This window comes from Pelmatolapia mariae, linkage group LG23 (assembly GCF_036321145.2).
Source record: "Pelmatolapia mariae isolate MD_Pm_ZW linkage group LG23, Pm_UMD_F_2, whole genome shotgun sequence".
Classification (NCBI taxonomy): domain Eukaryota; kingdom Metazoa; phylum Chordata; class Actinopteri; order Cichliformes; family Cichlidae; genus Pelmatolapia; species Pelmatolapia mariae.
This window is the reverse complement of record NC_086246.1, coordinates 16,011,167-16,030,573: the sequence shown is the minus strand read 5'-3', so window position 1 is coordinate 16,030,573 and position 19,407 is coordinate 16,011,167. Positions and strand designations below refer to the sequence as shown.

The following is a 19,407-nucleotide window of genomic DNA, read 5'->3' as shown; positions in this document are numbered from 1 at the left end:
TGGGTTTGGAAATCATTGCATCACATTTCTCAGGGGAGAGGTGGGAAAAGTAGAGAAGCGGGTTTACACGGTGGGAGTGTTGCGTTAAAGTGGTAGGAATGCATGTATTGAGATGTTCCAGCAAATATACATGTGGAACTGAGATGTCGGTACTGCAGTGCACTTTTCTTCAGTTTTATCACCTATTCTTAGACAAAAGGAGAACATTTTGTTTTCTTTCACGTCAGAAGCCTTTTAAAATTAATTTCAAAGGAATATTTTTATAGTTCATTAAAGTGGCTCAAATCATTACTAACAATAATATTTATCAGAAATTAATTTACTTGTATGTTTAGAAGTTTTAAAAGCCATTGTTAATAAATTGGAAATGCATTGCTAATTAAACTTCAGCTACCAGCTATTTCATTGTTAACAATGAAATCGTTATGTCGGCTAATTGTTAGTAATGTTAAAATTTGCAATAATGAAAATAATAGAGTCAGCTCGTTAAGTAATTTGATATTGCCCTGTATTTTTACTTAGTAATCTTGCTGAAATCAAAAAATATGTCATTAAAGCGTGGACTTTCAGCTTTAATTTAAGGGATCTGAAGAGCTGGATTGGACGACTGACTAAAATAGTCTCACGCCTACGTGACGCCTGTTACCCTGTTAGCCCATAAAGTGGAGCAGATAAAAGATTTGAGGTTTTTAATTTTATTTTTTTCCTAACCATTTAGTCACCTTTGTCTACCATCTGACCTTTATTCTTTTTCTTGCATCTTGTGGTATGTCTTAGAAATAAGCACATTTCGCTTATGAGTGAAGAATAGGAGAACAATATGACTGACTGAGGGAGCAGGAAGAACAATCTAATAACCTATGACACAGTTTATAACTCAAAGGTGGCCTTTAATATACTGGCCTGTTATTAAATGCATAAAACAAAATACACAGCAAATAAGCACTAGAAAATGTATTTTCCTAACACACTCTGCAGGAAGAATGTTGAAGGAAAGGTTAAAGCTCTGCTGAGAGCGGGCATCATCTACACAGCATCCTGCTGTTTTCTCCCCGTCCATCATGTTCACAAAAAAAGCACTTTGAGAGAACTCTGTGCACAGCCAGGATAACTGGAGTTATTTGTATGTTGCCATGTTGCTATCCTCCCTATTTGCATGAACATATGGAAGGAAACGAATTCATGTTCACCTTGTTCAAAAAGGGCATGTTGGGATTCTGGGCCGCACAGCCACAACTGTCATGCTTGAAACAATGTAAAGCTGATAATGTGTATTAAAAAGCCTCTACGGATCCATCTGTGTGCATTTCCAAAAGATTGGTGCGAGCATCTGGGGACGACAAAATGTCAGTACGATGGTACAAATGTGCCATGAAAAAAGGCGACAGAAGTTCTCCCTGGGGGCGCTGGTGCGTCTGGTTGAGTGATGCATTTGCAAAATCAAGGATTCTAATGTTTTAAGGTCATGTAGGTCATCTAGCCGTGATTGCTGAATGTCAGATCACCACTGGAATAAAATCAGTCTTGTGAATCGCTCGAACAAATAACCTTTGAGGAGCACTCTCCAATGACCTGGTCTACATGGAAAATAACTTTTAATGCTATTCATACAGAATAGCCTCATACAGTCCATAGTGCTGGTGATTCAGACACACATCTTAGCTCCCACGGCGAATAGTCAAATTGACTTGCTTGTTGTCACCCAGGACTCTTGCTGCTGAATATTTTCTTTATAAAGACATGACCATGCTTTAGCTAGTATTATACTGTAAGGCAGTGGGGCTCAAACATTACCTGTCAGAGTGAGAAACTCTCTGTGTCTGTCTGTACTCAATTCAAACTGGATTTTTTTGTTGGTTTTCAGTTTTACTTGTATAAATGCCCACCACCAATAACCATCATTTATTTATACAGTGTACCACATTTGAACACTTTAACACTTACATTTAGTTAAGAATCTTAACTAGCTATTATGAAAGCTTGTTATCACCACTCATCGCTGAAAATTTTTATTATTATTATTTATTTATTCTTTTTTACATTCCTGAATCAACATTTTAAGCTAGTATCTAGAAATTTGACTTACTGAGAAGCTAACATTAGCTAACATTAGCAATACGTGCAGTGCAGTATTTAAACCATTTTTCAGTATTTTTATACTTTAGATGTTACTTTAAGTTAGCGTTGTCTGTCCAAACCTTTTCAGCTTCTCATGAATATTAAAAGAAACTATAATTTTTAGTTGATGTACTTTAGCTAACCTGGCCATGCTAACCATGGCTACTGCGGAGTTCAAGTTTTGCAACACGGACCCTCCGTTTGCAGACCCCCCCATTCATCTCACCTGAGACGCCTATGTTCTGGGCCCGTGGAGGGCCCGTGGAGGCCGCAAACGCCGACGCAGAGGGAGAAGATCTGGCGTTCTGGTTCGACTGAGACGGCGCACTAACAGACCACCGTTACCCAGTTTATTACTGGCTAATGTGCAGTCTCTGGAGAACAAGCTGTGCGAGCTTCGGGCACGGATCTCATTCCAGCGAGAGACGCGGGACTGCTGCGTGATCTGCCTCACAGAAACCTGGCTATCGGACTCCGCAATACAACTACCGGGGTTCTCTGTGCACCGCGCGGACAGGTCACAGGAGCTTACTGGGAAAAGCAGAGGCAGTGGTGTATGTTTCATGATCAACAACAGCTGGTGTGATTATGCGAACGTGCACCCGGTCAAATCTTTCTGCTCACCGGACCTGGAGTACCTGATGATTAAGTGCCGGCCATTCTGGCTACCGAGGGAATTCACAGCAGTGATTATTACGGCGGTTTACATTCCCCCACAAGCCGACACTGACCGAGCACTCAGGGAACTGTACAGTGCGATCAGCAGTGAGGAAACCGCACACCCAGAGGCGGCGTTTATCACGACCGGGGACTTTAATAAGGGTAACCTGAAGAAAGTCTCACAAAAACTACACCAACACATCCATTTCAGCACTCGTGGAGACCGGCTTCTTGACCACTGCTACACCTCTTTCCGGGATGCATACAAAGCCCTCCCCCGCGCCCCATTCGGCCAATCAGATCACCGCTCCATCCTGCTCCTGCCCGCCTACAGGCAGAAGCTGAAACAGGAAGCTCCAACCCTGAGGGCGGTGCACCGTTGGTCGGACCAATCGGAGTCTACGCTGCGGGACTGTTTTGATCACGCGGACTGGGAAATGTTTCACGTGGCTGCTAAAGACATTGATGAGTACACAGACTCAGTCTGCGGATTCATCAGAAAATGCGTGGAAGATGTCGTCCCATCCAGAACAGTTAAATCCTTCCCAAATCAAAAACCCTGGATTAACGGAGATGTTCGCACAGCACTGGCGGCACGGAGCACCGCTTTTGCCTCCGCGAACACATCGGACTACAAACACGCACATTACCAACTCCGGAAGACGATCAAAGCAGCCAAACGTGAGTACAGGGACAAGGTGGAGCAACAGTTTGACAACCCTCGGAATATGTGGCAGGGACTAAACACGATCACAGACTTTAGAGGGAAAACCAGCACACCGCAGACCACGGCCTCTCTGTGTGAGGATCTAAACGTATTCTACGCTAGATTCGACACAGCGAACACCACGAGACCGGACAGTGTGCGCACCGCGGATGACGTCAGTGCGCACACTGTGTCTGAGGAGGATGTGCGGAAGTGCTTCAGGAGGGTGAACGCACGCAAAGCTACTGGTCCGGACGGGATTCCCGGCCGCGTCCTCAAGTCATGCGCGGCTCAGCTGGCTGGAGTGTTTACACACATCTTCAACCTTTCCCTCTCTCTGTCTGTAGTCCCAGCCTGCTTCAAAATGGCCACCATCGTCCCTGTACCCAAATCCTCCACCATCTCCTCATTGAACGACTGGCGACCCGTAGCCCTGACCCCCATCGTGAGCAAATGCTTCGAGAAGCTGGTCAGGGACTTCATCTGCTCTGCACTACCCGACTCACTGGACCCTCTACAGTTCGCATACCGCCACAACAGGTCCACTGATGATGCCATAGCCCTGACACTCCATGCTGCCCTGTCACACCTGGAGAAGAGAGACACGTATGTGAGAATGCTGTTTGTAGATTACAGCTCAGCATTCAACACCATCGTTCCCTCGAAGCTGGACAGGAAACTGCAGGATCTAGGACTGAGCAGCTCCCTCGGCAGCTGGATCCTTAACTTCCTGTCTGACAGACGCCAAGTGGTCAGACTGGGCAGCACCACCTCATCCCCCATCACACTGAACACTGGTGCTCCACAGGGGTGTGTACTGAGCCCTCTCCTGTACTCACTCTACACCTACGACTGCACGGCCACTAGAAACTCCAACATCATCGTGAAGTTTGCGGACGACACTACAGTGGTGGGTCTTATTACCAACGGTGATGAGACGGCCTACAGGGAGGAGGTCAGCGCCCTGACCCACTGGTGTCAAGACAACCATCTCACCCTCAACGTCGCAAAGACAAAGGAGTTGATAGTGGACTTCTGGAGGTGCAGAGGAGTACACACCCCCATCACCATCAACGGCGCCGCTGTGGAGAGAGTGAGCACCTTCCGCTTCCTTGGTGTACATCTGGCTGAGGATCTTACGTGGTCAGTACACATAAACAAAACAGTGAAGAAGGCGCAGCAGCGCCTCTTCTTTCTCAGGAGACTGAAAAGATTCGGCATGAGCCCCCGCATCCTCAGGACCTTCTATCGCTGTGCCATTGAGAGCATCCTCACTGGATGCATCACCACCTGGTACGGCAACAGCACCGCTTACAACCGCAAAGCTCTCCAGAGAGTAGTGCGGTGCTCTGAACGGATAATTGGAGGTGAGCTTCCCTCCCTCCAAGACATCTACAGGAAGCGGTGCCTGAGGAAAGCGGGGAGGATCATCAAGGACTCCAGTCACCCCAGCCATAAACTGTTCAGACTACTACCATCAGGAAGGAGGTTCTGCAGCATCCGGTCCCGTACCAGCAGACTGAGAGACAGCTTTTTCCATCAGGCCATCAGACTGCTGAACACGTCATAGACACCTCACCCTCACTACTGGAACTTCAACATTATGCACTCCATACTGTATATAAATACCACTGTTTTGCACATACCAACCTCTGTATATTTTATATATCTTATTTTATTGTTTACTTTATTTCATTTGTAAAACATGTATATACATACTATATACACACTCAAACACACACACGTAGAAAAACATATTTAGTATACACATTCAGTAATGTATATACCTTTACATATTGTACATATATTTATTACTTTTTAGATTAGCCATTTTTATATTTTGCTTGTTTTACATTATTGTATTTTGCACAACTCTGTTGCTTGTGAAGCTCGCACACAAGAATTTCACTCACATGTACTGTACCAGTGTACCTGCACATGTGATGTGACAATAAAAGTGATTTGATTTGATTTGCAGAGGAAGTCTAGAATACTTGTAGCACTCATTCAGAGTCACTGCTTTGAGAAGTGCACATACGGGTCAGCGCTATGATGTGGACTACAAAAAACCCAACAAAAAACAGCTAAATGAACTAATTAAAAAAATGTAATCGATTATTTAAAAACAAATTTACTCAACAAAATGACCCTAAATTCCTTCTCATTTTACTGCAATGTTGCTTCATAGGACACAGCAGAACATGCGGACAAGTGCTATTTTCTTTGCTGAGAGAAGCAGTGTCGGACGGAGTTTGCTGTGACTCCATTTAATTTAAGTTTCTTCTTTATCAAGGCAAGCATCTCTGTAATCCAAAGCTGTTTCCTCTCTGATCCTCTGTGCCAGACTGGTTCCCGGCTGACTGCTGAAACCATGAATCTGTGGTGTCCCGATGTCTGTGAAGTTTGTATTCACCACTACCCAGGCGTCGCTTTATTATCCTCGCTCTTCCCTTCTAAAGGTGACATTTGTCTAACTGTTCAATCCCTCTAAGACGCAGTTTGGGACCTATTCAGCTTTATAGTCGCGCTTTACAGTAGGTGTGCCCAGAATTTAGAATTCAGATAAGAAATGGCACATCTTGGAACTGCTGGGCACTTAAAGCTTCTTGCCATCCATTTAATTAAAAACAATACAATAAATTACAAGCAACCCTATCAAGATGTGGGAGAGAGAGAAGAGGAAGTAGCTGGAAGCAAGGTAAATTATGACGTTAAGTCGGAAAACATTTTAAAGAGGGATATCATAATGTGTGCATAAATTTAAGGGTGCGAGTGCTGATCTGCCAGTCATCTGCTCTCTGACCCTCAGAATAAATGCATATTTCATGCTGTAAATACCACAGAAATGCAAATATCTGCATGTATGATGGATGAGAAAATCATCTCAACACGTGTGGTCTGGAATAGTGGCATATTTCACAGTCATAGCATCTGCTGACCCTTTACTTGATGCAGTGACGGTACAGAATAATGACAAAGATGCAGATGTGACAGGAATATTACCCCTGCAGTGCAAAAGATGGCAAAAGCATTTCTGTTTGGCAGTCTTATCCAACACCTCAGTTTTGTGATCCACACTTGTCACCAAAAACGCCTTTATCGACGTTTGCAGCCACCAAGTTTCACAAAAAAAAAAAAAATACTGACAAACATCTGCTATAATCTGTAAACCAGCAGGCGCATTTGGGCTTATTCGCCTCATCCACTATCAGACTAGTAGCTTCTCTACTGTAAAGATCTAAGCAGTGCTTGTATAATCCACCGTGTCATCACTGATAATCCACAAAATATCTCAAATACTGTATCAGCAGGATTTCCAATAAAATTAGAAGCAATACAGCACATGACAAGCTCTGCTCAATCCCAAATAATCAGTTTAGATGAGGCATAGAGAGCAAAATAGAAAGAATGTCAGATATTTGTGTTTGAGGAGTGAGTGGTTTTGCTAGTGGGACTGAAGGTAACTATTTTATATGTCAAGGTAAATTTAGAAATCATATACATAGATATTACTAACTTCCAGAGTCACTTTTCTGCTGCGGTTATATATAAATATTAAAGACATGAGAATTGGTTTTTGCAGCATTAATCCACAGACGTTGATAAAAACCCAGGATGGGGCTGCACGATTCTGGTAAAGACACAATTATTTGTCAGATTATACGTTAATTTTGAAATTATTGTTTTTACTGCACTGTCGCGTAAACAGAATCCTGCTTTCACATTTTTGTTAGGTTCTTTGTTAAACCTGTTTTTCACTAGCAAAAGTTAATATTGCTTTTAGAATTGGAAAGATTGTGCTAACCAATCTAGCTATCCAACACGTTCTCACTCCCAAAGCGTAACATTTTACGCTAGATGACAAATCGTCGGTATATTATGCTTCCGGGCACCCAACACATCCCTATATTACGAGATCGGAAAAATGAGGAGACATGAGAACCGTTTGGAATGAATCTATACATGTACGTTTATTTGACTTAAATCGCTTTGGAAAACACTAACGTCATTAAAGTGTGGTTAAGGTTAGGGATAAGGTTATGGTTAGGGCTGGAATATATGACTGGAACGTCTATTACCACGGGACAGTCGTTCTACTGGATTTCATCCACAACCCGGCGCGTAGCATAGGAATGCGGAAGGTCACCTTTCACGTTCCCGTGGAACGCCTCGGGACGTGACAAATCGTCAGTATATTACGCCTCGAGAGTGAGAACGGTCTGAGCTATCGCTAAACTAGCATCAGCTGACGGCTCCCCTGGTCTGCCTTCTAATCCAATTATTTTCATGTCTTCAACAGTGTTGGGCAAGTTACTTTGAAAAAGTAATTAATTATAGTTACTAGTTACTTCTTCAAAAAAGTAACTGAGTTAGTAACTGAGTTACAATATACTAAAAGTAATTAATTCTTGAAAAGTAACTATTGCGTTACTTTAAAAAAAACGTTTAACCCTCTGGGGTCCAGGGTATAATTGGCCATTTTTAACTACTTTTGATTTTCCCTCCACATTTTACCTTTAAAAACTATTTACATTGCCTTGTTTGGTATCATTCTTTTCAGCACAACCTCACATGTCTGAATTTACAGTTATGTTTTCATTTTGGCATACTGTATTAACACAACTGATCTAAAATCAGACAAAAACATAAAATCAGAGTAGAAAAAGTTATATTTTTTACTGTAACAACCACAAACATGTTTAATGAATCATATTTCATAACTTTAAATGCAAATATAAATTGTCAATTTTAAAATCATATGCACAAGTTTTGCAAACAACAAAGTTATTTGCATCCATTTACCTTCTACCTTGATTTTTTAAATAACCATTTCAAACTATTTACAGAACAGTCAGCTGTTCTGCATTCAATAAGATGCCGCACAAATTATTTGTGCCACTCCAAAAAAAAAATTTCTGTCCACTATAAAGGAGAACATCACAGCCTGATACCTGCAGGTCTGACAGCAGGTGTATCACTCCTGTTTCTACCTGGAGACAGCAGTCGCCTCATTGTTCTAACACACAACACAAAACTATCCACAACACTACACACTAACTACACAAGACAACACATTAACTACACACTCCAAACACGCTGAACGTCACAAATCTCTCACATCTCAAAACTCGCTCTCTCTCTTTTTCTGCTCTCTCTCTCTCTCTCTCGCCGTCACTCCTAAAACTTCCCGTTTTTTTTTTTTGGTCATAAGCAGAACTAGCGCTGTCTTTAGACAGTAAACGTGACGAAACTATTGAGGAAAAAAACGCCGCGTATATATTGTTTATCATGACTCTGGTTTTACGTGGCCTATCAACACAATTTATAAACTGGTATATATCACCTTGTTGCTTTGTCTTGAAGTGGTCATGTGATTGACTTACCACGACTACTTTATTCTTCCTCAGTCAAACAGCAGCACTCATGCGATTGTTTTGCCCCCTTAGCTCCAGGTGTTGTGCTAGACAGTGATCGTGAGGGATAAGTGATCATCAAAGCGACTCTGTCTGTATATTTTCATACAGTTCATTTGTAATGAGATCTGGATTTTTCCGTTTTTGATGTAATAGGTATAGTTTAATTGAGCTTAGGCCTCAGTCACAGAGGCCTAGCCCTTAGCCCTCATGTGGTGCATTTCACTTTGAAATACCTGAATAATGTGCTCAATACACAACTCTTTGAACACACAATGTTTAAATGTTAAATAGGGTTTTACATTTAGACCTAAAACTGGTTAACCGACAAATAAGTAAAGCTATTGTTCTAGAAAAAAGTGAACAGCAACCACTCAGCCTTAAATATGAGTAAAAAGCAAGGGGACACGAGCAAAACTGAGGTTAGTGCACATGCGTGTTTTTGTATGGACTGGAAATGATGAATCTGCGGCACAGTAAGTGTGATGCAGTGTTTACATGGCTGCATTAGTCTTATCATTGTCTATCCTGACTGCCATACTTGCGTGCTTATATTCATCTGTGTGCACGTAGCACGGGTGGGGGTGTATATGAGCAGCATACTGATGAGTTCCCAGCATGGGCAGATCAAATTACACAACCTACTCTCTTTCTTTCTCTTCACTTTCAGTCAATCTTGGCTGCTGCCCCGCCTTTACTCTCTCTGCAGGTAAACAACCAGTTATTCCACAGAGGGATGCGTAGAATTTCTGATGGCCTGAGCGCCGTGCTTTGATGAGAGGATACCTATCAGATGCCCCTGCATATTCCCCTGGCAGACCTTCATTTGCCTAAATACACACTGTAAGTTTTCACCAGGGACTTGAGTTAATCTGACTTTATGAGTCTGGAAACATCAACACAAGTGTAATATTAAATAAAAATGTTACTTATTAAAAATTATAGCGTGTTCAGTTGATAGAGATTTTATGGGAATATTAATTTGAACTAGATGAAACACTGAAGTTAATTTAGGAAACATGGCAGCACATGTTGTTGTTATTAGTTTATTATACCATCTATGAGCACAGAAATACTAGGACTAGCAGGGAAGAAGAACTCCCTTTTAACAGGAAGAAACCTCAGGGAGTGTGTGGCTCAGGGAGAGGCAGCCATCTGCTATCTGGTGATGAATATCAAATAATTAAGGCATGATTAAATAATGAATTTATTTGAATAAATCAAAGAAAATGTTTTAAATCTTTTTTAAGTGAAAATGTCCTTTTGGTAAAGTTAACAGATGCAGTATATGTTTATGTTGTTGAAAGCGACCCTTCTGTCTCACTGAGTCTGCAAGAGAATATGCTTTATAGCCCTGCTGTTAGTGCCACTGGCACAGCTCACTTATATCACTTAGACAAATTGACTCAGAGATAATATATATCAAAACTTTAAGCGAGAGTAGGATAGAGGAAGAAGAAGCAAGAGAGGAAGCGAAAAAGAAAGACTAAGGTTCTCTCAGCCACAAATGAATATTGGAGCCAATCCATCTTGTAAATGATGAAATATTTCTCTGGCTAGATAAAAACTTTGACCTGCTGGTGGCAGGAGATGAAAAGTTAGGTGATTGTGGAATTCCATCAAGTAATTTTGGGGATATTTTTTGTTTGAATCAAAGAGACTGAGGGACTGACTTATTGACTGACCAACCTGCAATTCCATCGCTGGGACCAGTGTTGCTAAAATATAGCCTCTGCTCTTTGCTGTAATGTTATTCCAAAATAGAGGTGAAGCACAGAGGGATGGTGCAGGCGAGAGTGAGGTAAAGAAACCGATCGATAGAGACAGAAGGTGAGAGAAGAAAGAGAATCCATAAAACACAGATTAGGCTTCCTTAACCAGTCTAATACAGAAATCCCACAGAGTCTCTTCCTGCACTGTGACCTGGGATACCAGGAGATTGTTTGGTATGGACGCTGGGTACTGACGGGACAAAATGTTGCCCTGAATGCTGATCGACTTGGTGTGGGGCTGGACACCAGGTCTAGGTCAAATACTTAAAGAGGTGAGGCGCAGCAGGTTTGACTGACCTGCAGTCTGGGGGAAGTGGAGACACAGGTGAGGTGGAGTCAGAGGAGAAAAGTGTGTAGAGCTTTTTTTAAGAGGCGTACTGCAGAACTTAGAAACGGAGTAGCATCCAGAGAGATTATGAGTCATGTAGTCTTCAGAGGTTGATAACACTGTGAGCCACAACCATTTTTTTTAATCAATAATAAATGTGGGGATAGATTTTTTGGATGAATTACTTTGTCTATAAAGCAGCACAAATGTGTTAAAAAGTCCTCAAATTTTAATTATTTGCCCAATGCTAATCATGATAACAAAGAAAAGCCAACACCCATCATGTTACTATACCAGCCCTGTATAGTGGCCTTGCAATACCTCTAGCTAATAAATCACATATGGAAGCACGTTTCCAGAGATCAAAAGGACGATGTATACATATAAGAAATGAAATGAAAGGGCATGAAAGTAGCATAGTGAAGCCATGAGCTGCATTGTTATGAAGGCCGGGGATGGGGAGCGGTTGGCTTGGGGTTAATCTGAGCCTGGGTAGTGAGGCAGTAATGCCAAGGCTCATGGGGAATTACTGAGGAGATTTGGAGGAAATCTGCTGGCAGCAATTTCCCTGTCGCTTTTATTAGCCTAGATGTGCAATTTGCCGCTGGCTGTTTTAATATGACAGGCTACGTCTTGCTTGTGTTTTTACCCCCCTCTCTTTATCTCAGCGCTCAGCAGAGTGAGAAAAGAATTTAAGTCACTATGCGTTTGTTAGATAATACAATACGATACTGTACTTGCCCTCATAGAGCAGTTACTCATTTCCTTAGCCTCCTCAAAAAGGGGTCAAGGGTTATGAACAAAGGTTATTGGGGTTAACCGTCTTTCTTAAGAGCACATTACCAGAGTGAATTCTTTAACTTGTTTTGTGTGGTCAAAAGAAAGTCTCCCTTCTTTGTTTCTAGGCTGCCCTGCTGCTGTGTATGTGTGTGTAGTTTCAACTCATATCTGTACCGACAACACCCACATTCTCCCTCATGCTACAGCCACACTAGGGAAAACTGTGGTTAGAGGCCATAACACAAGCAAAATTATTGCAACTGTGTGCAATTAACTTGTGGTGTCCTTTTATATGGCTGCATTAAAGGTGAGTACAAGGTCTGTGACCACTCTCCGTCAACTGCTGCCCTAAAAGCAAGGTGATATCAGTCTGCAATCAGTTTGCTATCAATTTGCAATTGAAGGGGTTCAAGTTAGTAGTGACATGTAATCTGTGTTAATATGGCGATTAACTTTGATAACTCAGATCTGTTACCATTTAATAGAAATTCATATAAACAGAAACTCAAAATAACTATACCTGCATTCAGAGTCCAGATAGAACTTTACAGATTTGAAACAAAAACTCAGAAACAGAAAATGCCATAGTTGCTTGAGGACGGTGATTTAACTGCAACCTTGCTTTTATACATGCATATAAGCAGAATACAGCCAGGGTTGAGTCTACTGTCCACTGTCGCAAAGAGATGAGTGACAGATAAGTCGTCCACATTGGTGCAGATTGATTGATTGGAATGTTTTGGCAATCTGTAATATTTGCAAATGGTTTCCAACTGGTCTGAGAGCAATTGCAGACAGTCTGAATTGGACCACAATTGCTTGGAGGCAGATTGGCTCCCACCAGGCGACCTGGAAAATCACCTTGATTAAGAGTGGTTGCCCAGAGATTGAGGATGTTGCACACTCAAACTCTAGGTAACCAATCACTGGGCAACCACTGTTTTAACCTAGTTGCAAGGATCACCCCATAGCAACAGGCTGCACATATACCTAAGCACATATTGCGTATCTTGTTCTCACACTATGACTGTGTGAGACTCTGCGACAGATAAAAAGATGACAAACTGAATATGGCCGATGGAGAAGTGGTCCAGCTAATTGCAAAGGACTGTGGTCAAAATGCAGGTAAAGAAAAAAGCATGGAAGACTGGAATCTAGGTATACCGGTATGAATGTTTCAGAAATTACATTTAGGACCTGCTGATATGTTAAAACAGTACTTGGTAGGAAAGTCAATAATTTCAGATAGAGAACCACGCTGGATCTTAATTACTTACTATTGTGTCTTGCTGAGCACTTGGATTCAAGTTTGTTTCATTCAAAGCAAATTAGACACCGAGTGCAGTGAATTATTAGTTACGTGCAAAGATTCAAATGCAGGGAGCGCATGTGAGGAGTCTTTGTTCTGACTGCCATCACTGAAGAAAAGGAGCTTTCTCATACATCCTTGAGTCTCATTAGACCAGCAGATAAACAACAACAACGTTTCATTTTCTACAAAAAAACGACACCCCTCGCATTATTACAAAGGGAAACTACACTGTGAGAAGCACTGCAGGGAAACCGAAGGCTCAGCCAGAACTTGAAGGATAATGTGCAGGAGCTGTGCCAAGACAAGTGGGAGTGAAGGTGGGAGGAAGAGGAGCTTATAGCATTGCGGCATTTCAATCAAGAGCAGCTTTGGGTTCTGATCCTCAGCTGGTCTGTGTAAGTAAGTTAAGGGAGAAAAACGATGAGCAATAAGGATGACATTTTTAGGTGAATCGTGTATTTGTATTCTCTCTTCGTGGACGTTCAAGAAGCTACAAATTTATAACATGCACAACTCTTAAGATATGAGGCTGTTTTTGGATAATTTGGTCAAATATGAGGTGTGATCAAAAAGTTTAGAGAGCTCAGCAAATGAGGTGATTCTACAAATTTGCTGAACAGTTAAACATATAGCAGATTTAAAAACTTACAACAACCACTGAAAGACTGGATTTTAACTCGGCTTTCAAAACTGTCAACAAAAACATTTTGCTGAACTACAGATGGATTCGAGGTTTCTCAACAGTCAAAGACAATAAATAGCCAATCATTGTTCTAAACACAGGGGTCCCACAGGGCTGTGTTATATCTCCCATTTTATCTTCTATTTACAGAAATAATATAACCTGTAATATGGACATTATGACACTTCTCAAATATGCAGACTACGTGGTCTTGGTGAGTTTCGGACGAACTCTAACAGCCTGGCATCATATTGTCAGGAAGTAAATTTACTCATCACTCTCATTGGTCAGACCTCCTTAGAGCAGAATGTTTCAAAAACCAAGGACCTGTGCTGCTATCAGAGAGTATAACCTGATGATGCGACTCACATGCTGTTTCAACCACTGGAGATCAAAGGGCAGGTGGATGAGCAGGTAGATGCCTTTAGGTACCTGGGCCTTGAGACAGACAGAACACTATCCTTTTCCTTGCATTGTGACTATGTTACCAAAAAGGCAGCTTCTCTTTCTACTGAGAAAACTTGGACGTTTTAATGTAAGCAAAAAGTCTCATTGAATTGGTTCTTACTTAAACAGTCACATCCCGGTACGCCTTTCTTCCTGTCAAAAACAAATCCAAACTGTCACGGGTCATTACACAGGCAAACAAAATAACCAGCGCCACACAGTCGTCACTATCAGGTCTTTATATTCAGCCAGTTGGATGTAAAGCTAGCACTATCACTCGTGACTCCTCAGACCCCTTAAACAACTCATTCGAACTCCTCCCATCAGGCAGGCACTATAGAGTCCCTGCAGTCAGAAATAATATTGTCAAGAAATCACTCATCTCAACTGATGTTAACATGAATTTTCTGTTTCTGAAATCATTAAAAAAAACATGATTTAAATTTGGTAGCTATTTTTTATCTCTAAGTCCTCTAAGTGTAAGTCCTGTTGTGTTTCCTTGTACTCTGTGTCTGTACGATGTGTGCCGGATTGCCTTTATGTTGTCAAAAGGGAAGTCCTTTTTTAAGTTCAAGTTTCCGACTGATACCAAAATTTGCATGGTGTAAGGAATTTCAGGAATTTCAGAGAGCAATCTACAAACAGCAGCTGCAGTGGAAGCTGTCGGGCCATGTCTGAGAAGATGACCTGAATGTGAGATCGTCCAAAGTTAAAATCAGGTAAGGTTGTTGATTTTTAGACAACTTTTTGATCATACGTTGTCTAAAAATGCCCAACAGGCCGGCTACTTCTACTTCTTTACAGCTACACAATAAGACATCTTCAGGAGTTGTTTGTTCAGTTTTTCTTTAAAAAATATTTCTTTGTTGTCAAACTGTTTTCCACCAAATTAGCATTTCAATTCTGTGTTTCACTCATTTATGCTTTTTTTTATTACGTTTAAATGAGCTCTGACTATCATAGCAGTGGATGTGGAACCACAAAACTACCGCTTTTGGAGGAGGCAACATAACAATGCAACAAGCCCAATGTGTGAGTTGGTGATAGAGTCAACTTGAAGTGCCAAAATCATAACTGGCACCCAACATTGGGCCTACAGCTACGGCATTCAGGCCTTAGCGCAGCAGCTCTGGGCTGAGTTCATGCGGACCCTTCCAGCGCCTCGTGATGTGTGTCTGTGGAGCTGCATTCGCATGCATCTCGCCCAAGTCTGGGTTTTTATGAGTCTCTGCTTCTCCCTAGGGTGCCAGATATGTGCAAACCTCACATATTTGGCACTCTGAACAAAACATTCAACAAGCGAGTTGTCTAAATTAGAGGGAACCAATTAAGGGAGCAATGGGGGGTAAACACAATCAAAGGCAAGATGTCAGCTATCTAAAACCATCTTCAAAGCGTCACTGGAAACAATTATTGAATAGCTAGAATATGATTTTCTGTGATCATTTTACTGTGAGAGGAAAGAAAATGGTGACTGCATGAAAAGAAGTAAACAACTGAATGTGAACAGGCTGCAGTTGCTGAGATAATGTTTCCCACTGTGATGCTATTTTTTTGTGTGTTTCACAAACATTTGTTTCTGCACACTGTGAATTATAAGAGAAAGCAAACAGGAATCTAGCAGACTGAAATATGCACGACTGTGTGAGTGAATCCTACTTTTTCCTTTCTCCTTTGCAGACAAGGAAAAATTTTGTTTTAATGAGCAACGCTTACAATTATCATTGTTTTGTTAGAATAAAATACATTTTGCTGTTATTTCTGACTCAAGCTATAGATGCAGGGGATAAAATTGCGAGAAAAAAAACAGGAAAGAAAAAAAAAGTCTGTAGTTATATAAAGGAAACATATTTGACTCTCAGTCAAGCGGATCCAGTAGTTCACTCCTCCTAATGGATAGCATTTCTTATTCAGGGCTAAAGTCCCTGAGAGCCATTACACAGAAAACCGTCTGTCTGGCTTTCCATGGTCAAAGTAATGCCACGGAAAATGTAGCGTTAGAGGAAAGATAGAAAATCGCACAAAGGTGGTATACCTTTAGGTACAGAACTAATGAAGCGGGTAATGAATGAAGCTGCTTCCTAAAACATCAGCTAGCACAGCTGGAGCATAATGGACTGCAACAACAAATGAGTCACTTATCAGCTAAGCCGCGTCTAACCCACCAGTGTTGTTGGCGTAAAATACCAGAAACTATTAATGTCCAACTCATTATCAAAGAAGACCAAAGTAACTCTTTGATTAATAGAGGCCTACAGGTTTACAGAGCTTTTCAGGATGCTGATGGAAAAAAAAAAGAGTCTTTTCTGCAGTGATGTTCAATGAAAGAGTTGTGCCTCCTTACACTTCATTAAGATCTTATTACCCGCTTGGGTTAATATGTGTTCGCTGACGGTTGACTTCCTCCTCAGCAAGATTTAAGCAGATTTAATTCTTGAGATTTGATGACAATAATGACTGAATACTAATGACTGAATATTTATTTTACATTTTATTTACATTTGGAAGGGCGTGTAAGTGGCAGATTTACAGATGAACCAGAAGAAGCAGAAGCGGAGTTCTAGACTTATCCTAGGATGGTTGATCCTACACTTTTCATAATTCAACTTAACAGCGACTTTTATTAAATCTTCATTCCGTATTTTTTAGACTGATTCCGATATTTGGTAAAAATACAAATACGATATATAGGCCGATATGTTTTTTCTTTCAGATTCATGAAACAAACACATCTACAATATTTATAATGTGTACTTTTTATGTGTTCTCTCACTGCCCAATCGGTTGTGATACATGGCGTCCCTCTCCTTCCTGAGCCTGGTCATGCTGGAGGTTTCTTCCTGTTAAAAGGGAGTTTTTCCTTCCCACTGTTGCCAAGTGCTTGCTCATAGGAGTCTGTCTGAATGTTGGGGTTTTCTCTGTATAATTGTAATGTCTTTACCTTATAATACAAAGCCACTGGAGGCAACCATTAGTGTGATTTGGCACGATATAAAGAACATTTTATTATTTATAATTTAGTACCAATGTAGTTTAAAAAATAATGTTTTAATGTCATGTGTATTGCTTGTTTTCGCTTTGCCCATCTCTCTTCCAATCAGCTAGTTGCTGTGTTTGTGTCGACAAGTAAGCTGTAGAGTGCCCTCTGGTGGACAGACTCTGCAACACCAACATTTATAGCATGGTTGAAGGGTATTTCTAAGGTCTTTGCTTTTTGGCTGCTATACATGTCATTATCGATATATCAGCAAATAGCTAATAGCAAATAATAAATCGGCCTCCACAACTCTAGATTAATTAAGATAATAGTTGGATGCATTCACAGATAGTGAGTACTGTGTTCTTCCTACTTTTTTCTACACACTTCATTCAAGCAGCACTACTGGCCAAACCAAAGGGAGCACTTCCAGTTATAAGAACAGATTATGTGAATGAACAACTGCTTCTGACATGGTGAAAACGTCCTCTAGATTATCGCCAGTGTTGTTTTGTGAGCCCCTGAAGTGCCACAGAAGACATCATATTATTCATTCTTATGTGCTGGAAAAAAAAATCACCAGAAAGATGACCACTTTTTAGACTGCAATACAAATACACACACACACACACACACACACACACACACACACACACACACACACACACACACACACGTGTCTGGTTTGCTATCCTCGTGGGGACATCCCATTGACATAATGCTTTCCCTAGCCCCTTACCCTAACCCTAACCATTAAAAATGAATGCCTAACCCTAACCCTTACCTTAAACCTAACCATAACCTAATTGTAACCCTGACAGTAAAACCGCATTTTGAGTGTGAAAATTGCTTTCAACCCCGAGGGGACCTGGATTTTGGTCCCCACGGTGCAGAAAGTCCCCACCAGGATAGTAAAAGTCAGATTTTGGTCCCCACCAGGATAGTACGAACCCGTACACACACACACACACACACACACACACACACACACACACACACACACACACACACACACACACACACACACATTGTTTCTGTGTGTTCAGTGGACACTTTACTTTCCTAAGTAAAGCTTCTGCTTCCTAACAGCTGTCAACAACTGTCAAATTCGAGCTTGGAGTTCCCAACAGAAAGCATAGAAAGTGGAAAAAAACCCCACAAAAATTCATCACGAGTGAAATGGAGTGGCAGGTGGCCCTCCCTACTGGCCCAGTCCCACTGTCCTCTGGTGTCCCGCTGCCCTCCTCCCACCCCGATGTGGCTCACCAGTCTGTTCCCTTCCTAGCCCTTGTTACGCCCCATCAAGCCAGGGAGCCGCAGCCACGGGGCTAGGCCTCGAACACCCCTGCCTGAAGGATATGTGTGTGTGTGTATAGCTTTGGACCTTGAGGGCGTTTCTACCTCGATCAACACAAGCCCTGCTGAGGGTGACACCTGCAAATAACAGTTTAATAGCTGAGTAATGTCTCTGGCCTCCTCCCCAGCTGTGCCAGGGCAGCCTGGTGGGCCATGAGGCAATTGAAAAGCCTTTGCTCTCTTTAGTGTATACATGCAGACACACATGCGCACATAAACTGAATATATTTCTTGGGCCCGCACACACCTACAGCGAAGTGAGCTGATAAAACAGTCAAAAGGCTGTAAAACTGGGGCAGAAGTGCCAGCAGCCGGCCAGCGAACGGACCGATACCTCATATATCTTCATACTCCACCTGCTCCTCATGCTAATGTTTTCCTTCTATTACAAGTATATATATCTGTTGGGGGAATAGTGCTGCACAGGACAGTGCATTCTCAGACTGTGCAGCTTTATTGTGGCAGCAAACATTCATGTTTGTTTTTTTACCCCCCCCCCAAATTTAATCCATACATTTTGCAGAATAGGAATATTATAGAAAAATGCTTCTGCTTGCAGCGAGTATTGATTCTGCAATCTCATGAAATATTCCCATTCATAGAGCCTATCAGTGAGAGGATCGAACAGCCTAACTTGACTGTACACAGATTCAAGAGATGCTGAAGAGGATAAATATTTAAAAGTGTAAAATAAAAGGTTTCAATTGGCAACAGTTCTGTTAGGTTTCTTCTTTGCGGGTACGTTGGCCGCGTCTCCGTCTCTAACCATCCCAATGAAACTAAATTCACAACCCCCCCCCCCCAAAAAAAAAAAAAACTTTATATCTCATCTCTGTGCACACAGAGTTTAAATTT

General features: G+C 41.6%; 1 protein-coding gene across 3 annotated transcripts in view; it reads right to left on the bottom strand.

Moving 5' to 3' along the window:
- Positions 1-19,407, bottom strand: part of LOC134620172 (interleukin-1 receptor accessory protein-like 1-B) — a 335,420-nt gene that overhangs the window by 61,246 nt on the left and 254,767 nt on the right. The gene's annotated exons all lie outside the window — the stretch shown is intronic.